Source organism: Anguilla rostrata, unplaced genomic scaffold (assembly GCF_018555375.3).
Source record: "Anguilla rostrata isolate EN2019 unplaced genomic scaffold, ASM1855537v3 scaf0603, whole genome shotgun sequence".
In the NCBI taxonomy this organism is placed as follows: Eukaryota; Metazoa; Chordata; class Actinopteri; order Anguilliformes; family Anguillidae; genus Anguilla; species Anguilla rostrata.
In genome coordinates, this window is record NW_026986083.1 from 1 (window position 1) to 6,662 (window position 6,662).

At 39.4% G+C, this 6,662-nt stretch overlaps 1 long non-coding RNA gene across 1 annotated transcript; it reads left to right on the forward strand.

The window, feature by feature from the left end:
- Window positions 1–48: 48 nt before the first annotated feature.
- Window positions 49–5,791, forward strand: LOC135246626 (uncharacterized). The gene is made up of 3 exons (XR_010327819.1): window positions 49–263; window positions 1,986–5,441; window positions 5,656–5,791. It is a non-coding gene; the product is annotated as an uncharacterized LOC135246626 (long non-coding RNA).
- The last annotated feature ends 871 nt before the right edge of the window (window positions 5,792–6,662 follow it).

The window sequence follows — 6,662 nt, forward strand, 5'->3', positions numbered from 1 at the left end:
AAATATTTGTTTCTTCTGCATGACTTAATATGACTTATTAAATACAGTGACTGTTGCAGCTAATAAAAAGTACAAAATATATAAAACTCCGCCCATCGAACACTCAGTTGAGCCAGTAAACCTAAGCAAGGAAATGCGGTCCAAAAGAGAAACTGAAACTTAACGGGCATTTTAAAAACGGAAGAGAAAGAATCCCTAGAAAAGAAGGAATTAAAATAAATGTAAAAAACGGAGCGAACAGCCTGTTGTGGAGTGGAACTGAGGTAAGACAAGCTGAAGGTAAAGGGGAGCGGGGAGCAATAGGAATCTTCAGGTAGGCTATAATCGCATTAACCCGCGTAATTCAGAAAAACTGACAACTGGCAATGAAATGTTGTGTTTAAGGCGTAGCCTGATAAGCTAAGAGCTTTCATTACAACTTTATTCAAAACTCATCTTAAAAAGAGGTCCATAGCAGGTAAAATAAACAATACAGATAATGGCACATAGGCAATATTATCATCTCATAAAAAACACGTTCTCAACGTACAAAAATGCCAAGTTACTCACACATACAAGACATACCCCGTCTATAGCTCATTCATTCAGACTGCCAAAATCCAGGCCGGCGATTTAAAGGATTGATATCAAAATGACGCCAAGTTACGGTACTACAAACAATACATACGAAATTACATAAGATGTATTCCAAAGCAATGCTACCCAATATTTCCTCAATTCTTTCATGTCACGTTATGTAAAAAGACTCAGTGCCATTATCCCTGCAAGGGGAGGGGGCACAAAGCACTGAATACAGGGGTGCCAATAATGTGACGCACATTTTTGTAAAGAAATGTGAGAAATGTGTCATTTTGGTAGTTTCCATTATATCATTAAATATATTCCATAAGTTGGACAATGGAAATATACCTCAGCACTGGTACTCCTTATGTTGAACGGTCTTAGTAATTGTTATCATGGGTGCAGAATATTTTGGAAGGAATTGTATTACTGTACAAGTTTATGGCTCAGTTAAATTCCAGATTTGTCCCTGTCTGTTCTATGAGATTTTATGTGTGTGTGTGTGTGTGTGTGTTGTAACAAATTCAAACCAATTTAAACAGAATGAACACGCTATATTCACAGGAATCTAATCGAACGGAATTTATATATTACAACAGAGGCAACCAAACAATAAACAAACTACAACAACAAAAAACAACAACAACAAAATAACGATATGGCAAGTATTTGATCAGGAAAACATAAACCCAGGTATAATCATTACTCAACTGGCAATGTAACTGATTGTCCATTGAATAACAGTTAAAGTTGAAGTCCGAGTTTAGTTTAGTTGCCAGGTATCCACGAAACACAAATCCAGAAAACGTGCCAAAAATAAGTCCCGAAACCAAAATTAATGCATAAGTGCAAAAATCTTCTTTCCTCTCCAAAAACAAATAATTAAGCAATGCATTGCATTCAAAGAAGCAAAAAAAAAAAAAACCCCAAAAAGCATCGGCTCACCCTCCTGATGCAGTAGAAGAGAATTCTTTTAAAACGTAGGTTCAGCAGGTTACTCGTTTTCGTGTCTTGGAGCTGTTGAATAATTGTAGATTGAAAAAAATACAATCCAAACAAAAACGCCAACAAATCTCAGGATTCTTGATTATTTTCTGCTGACTCCCCTTTACTCCATTCTCCGTTGCTACCTCTTGCCCCCAATCTATTTAAAAAAACCTGGGCCGTCACCACCTGTTTGCTGCTTGAGCGCAACTCTTAAAGGGCCGGCATACAAATTTGCGATACTTCGCAAATGACTCATTATCGATAAATACATTGAGTATATCAGTGGGATAAAATGCACAAATAACATAATATGGTGCGTACATATTTTAATCCACCAAACGTAATTTAATTACCTTTTTGTGTTACACATTTACATTATGTGGCCCTCACAGTGTATTATGTCTGCATTATCATGTTCTTCTTGTGTGTATTTACAGGTCTGCCAATTTGGGTCAGAACCCACTTGTTCACTTGTTCCCTTTCCTTCTCCTCCGGTCTGTACCACTGGCTCTCCCTACTCTCGTATCCTTAAACTTAATGTTCAACAGTATATCTCTCCTCCCATCATTCCTACCCGAATCTCTGTTAGATATCCCACTCATTATCCAGTCCGTGCTGTTACTGTTTCCAATTTAATTACAATTCCCCTTCAGCTTCCTATCACCAGCTCTGTTCCCATTCTATTTAATCCAACTACCTTTAGAAACAGAAAAGGATTAGGAATTATTCACTTAAATATTAGAAGTTTACTTCAGAAATTAGATCATGTAAATATGCTAGTCATGCAGACTGACCTGGATATACTGGTTTTAAGTGAAACTTGGCTTAAAAATAGCATCAGTGACTCAGATGTAGCTCTATTGGGTTACAACTTATACAGAGTGGATAGAACTGGTAGGGGAGGAGGGGTGAGTATATATGTTAAAACAGGTTTCTCTGTAACAATCTTAAAAGCTGTCACAATTCCAAGAAATTTTGAATTCCTTGCACTGAAGGTTCAACTGGGGCCTAACTCAGTAATTGTGGTTGGGGTCTATAGACCCCATCTGCTGAGTTAGGCTCCATTGATGCAATAGCGGATCTACTGTCCCATTATTCCAATGCTGAATTGATTGTTATGGGTGATTTTAACTTGAACTGGCTGAATGTTACTTCCAATCATTTCAAGGAGGTTAGTGCTGGCCTTAACTTATTCCAACTAATAACAGAACCCACTAGGCCAAATCTGAAAGACAGCTCAAAATCTACCCTAATTGACCTTATTTTTTCTAATAGGGTTGATAATATCACTGCCTGTGGTGTCTTTGAGCTTGGAATCAGTGATCATTGCCCTGTTGGCTGCATTAGAAGTACTCGGCTAATGAAAACAAAATCTCACAAGGTTATGAGGAGAAATCTAAGACATTTAATGAGCAAGCCTTTTTATCTGACGTTTCCCATAGTAACATACAATACACATCTGAGATTACTGATGTCGACTTGGCTCTGGATTTCTTCACAAAGACTCTTCTTTCTGTCATTGACAGACATGCTCCACTGAAAAAACTTAGGATTAAAGATAGAGTCACCCCTGGTTTTCACCTGAGCTAGCAGCTTTACTCAAAGAAAGGAATAGAGCCTGGTCTCTTGCCAGACACTCCGGTGACCCTTCACATTGGGCAGCTTTCAGGCAAATCAGGAATAGATTCACATCTTCGGTAAGAGTAGCCAAATCCAAATATTACCTAGATCTAATTACCTGCTCCTATGCTAACCCGGCTAAATTCTGGAAGGCAGTGAACTCCATCAAAACAGACCCACTACTTCCCTACCTTCACACATTGATTCTGGTGACTGTTTGATCTCTGATCTTAATGAGGTTTGCCTAGCTTTCAACAAGCACTTTGCTGAGGCTGGGCATTTATTCGAAAAGGAATATACAGCACCCCCTCTTATTAGTGATGATTGTGTATATACTATGAACCAGGCCTTTCAGTTTTCCTTTCAGCCCTTCTCTGCTAGTGTTGTTTTTGAGACCTTGCAAACCATTGATCCCAGGAGCGCTACTGGAGAGGATAAATTAGATCCCTTTTTTCTAAAAATGGCTGCTCCATTCATTGCAGAGCAGTTATCACACATATTCAATCTTTCTATTTCAACAGGAATATTCCCTAGTATCTGGAAATTGGCACATGTATTTCCACTGCACAAAGGAGGTGATAGAAATAATCTAAACAATTATAGACCAATCTCCAAATTACCATGCCTAGCTAAAATTCTGGAATCTCTGGCAAATAATCAACTCAAAGTATTTCTTTCTAGTCATTCAGTTCTAAGCCCACATCAATCCGGATTTAGAGCCAAGCATAGCACTATCTCAGCTGTTACGCTAGTTACAAACAATATTATGTCTGCTCTAGACAGTAAGAAACACTGTGCTGCCCTTTTTGTAGATCTGTCTAAAGCTTTCGACACAGTCGATCACGCTTTGCTTTTACAGAAGCTGTGCAGCATTGGTTTAGATGGTAAAGCTTGTGATTGGTTTCATAATTACTTGTATGGGAGATTTCAGTGTGTGAAGTCTGGGAGCACCCAGTCTGGGTTCCTGCCTGTGTCGAAGGGGTTCCGCAGGGATCAGTTCTGGGCCCTATCCTTTTCACCATTTACATTAATAATATTGTTTCCCCACTAAATGATTGTCAAGTCCATCTATACGCAGACGATACTATTGTATATTGTATTGCTGATTCTGCTCAGCTTGCCATTGAGAAACTGCAGCTTGCTTTTAATGCCCTTCAGGAGGCTCTTGTTAAGCTTAAGCTGGTTCTTAATGCAAGCAAAACAAAATTCATGTTGTTTACTAGGGCCAGAAGCACTGATTATGATAGCATATTTATATCCACTGCAAATAGTTCTAAAATTGAGAGAGTTTCTGAATATAAATATCTTGGCATCTGGCTTGATGAGAAATTCTCATTTAAATTCCATATAGATAATCTTGTCAGCAAACTGAGACAAAAAATTGGCTTCCTTTATAGAAACAGATCTTGCTTCCCTATGATCAGTAGAAAAAGAATTGTTGAAGCAGTTTTCCTTTCAGTATTAGACTATGGTGACATTATTTATAGAATTGCTGCTCCTTCTTCCCTTAAGCGCTTGGACACAGTCTATCACTCTGCCCTCAGATTTATTACTGGCGATAGTTATGGTACCCACCACTGTGTCCTCTATGCCAAGGTGGGTCTGTCTTCTCTGGCAGTGAGGCGTGATAAACACTGGTTTTTGTTTATCTTTAAGGCCATTGTCGGAATGCTTCCACCTTATATTACAAGGTTGTTAGAGTGGCGCTCTGGACCCTATCAAACCCGATCAAATGGCTTGCTTATGCTTAAGGTCCCTCGGGCTCGATCAGAAATTGGGAAGTCAGCATTCCATTTTAGTGCCCCATCCTCCTGGAATGAGCTCCAACAATTGCTGAAAATCAGCTCTCTACCTACTTATGGGCAGTTTAGATCGCTGGTTTTGAACATTCCTGTCTCTGAGTGCATCTGTTTTTGATCGTATCTGTGCTGATTTTATTTATTTATTTTATTATTTTATTTTATTTTTATTTTTAATCATATTTTACTGTATTTTATTACTGTTATTTTATTATTTACTATGTTAGTTGCTGTTGCTATATTCTATGATCTTTTATTACACCTATTGTGTTTTAATTGTGTTTGTAATCTCGGCTACATTGAAAATGAGGGCCTGGCCCTCAATTGTACCTCCGAGAATTTAAATAAAGGTTCTGACTTGTGAATCTGATTTGGTGTATTCAGGTGTCCTGAGACAGGGGGCACTGTTTCTAAAATGAGTTCCTCAGAGGATACCGAGACTGACGATGGAACCCATGGCCCTGCGAGAAAGAGGTAAAAATGCATGAATCAGAGAGTTAATGTGCTGTGAGTTAGAGCTGCAATAAGAGGATGAGTTTAACTGGAAGCCCTGTCTCCATGTACTGTGAGTTAGAGCTGCAGAAAGAGAATGAGTTTAACTGGAAGCCTTGTCTCCATGTGCTGTGAGTTAGAGCTGCAGTAAGAGGATGAGTTTAACTGGAAGCTCTGTCTCCATGTTTGTTCACAGGGTCCGGGTAGAGAGGGCAGGGTCACCTGTACCCAGCTGTCTGTCTATGAAGAGTGATCATTCAATGCATTTTCCAGACAACTTCAGAGGAGAGTTCACAGGTGATCAAAGGTAATGAAACAAGTTCATACTGACACTACGGTTGAATAAAACGTAAATCTCAGTGGCTACTTTTTGGTTAGTGGGGTGTATGATAGCACATTCTCGTCAACATGTGTGTATTAACTCATTTTAAAGTGTCATGATGTGTTTTATATCACATTCGGATGTGCTGTGAGTTCAAGCTGCAAAAATATGAGTTAAACTGGCAGCTCTGTCTCCATGTGCTGTGAGTTAGAGCTGCAGTAAGAGGATGAGTTTAACTGGAAGCTCTGTCTCCATGTGCTGTGAGTTAGAGCTGCAGTAAGAGGATGAGTTTAACTGGAAGCTCTGTCTCCATGTGCTGTGAGTTAGAAATGCAGTAAAAAGATGAGTTTAACTGGAAGCTCTGTCTCCATGGGTTGTGAGTTAGAGAGCTGCAGTAAGAATATGACTTTAACTGGAAGCTCTGTCTCCATGTTCTGTGAGTTAGAGCTGCAGTTAGAGGATGATTTTAACTGGAAGCTCTGTCTCCATGTGCTGTGAGTTAGAGCTGTAGTAAAAAGATGAGTTCAACTGGAAGCTCTGTCTCCATGTGCTGTGAGTTAGAGCTGCAGTAAGAGGATGAGTTTAACTGGGAGCTCTGTCTCCATGTTCTGTGAGTTAGAGCTGCAGTAAGAGGATGAGTTTAACTGGGAGCTCTGTCTCCATGTGCTGTGAGTTAGAGCTGCAGTTAGAGTGTGAGTTTAAATGGAAGCTCTGTCTCCATGTGCTGTGAGTTAGAGCTGCAGTAAGAGGATGAGTTTAACTGGAAGCTCTGTCTCCATGTGCTGTGAGTTAGAGCTGCAGTAAGATAATGAGTTTAACTGGAAGCTCTGTCTCCATGTGCTGTGAGTTGAGCTGCAGTAAGAGGATGAGTTTAACTGGAA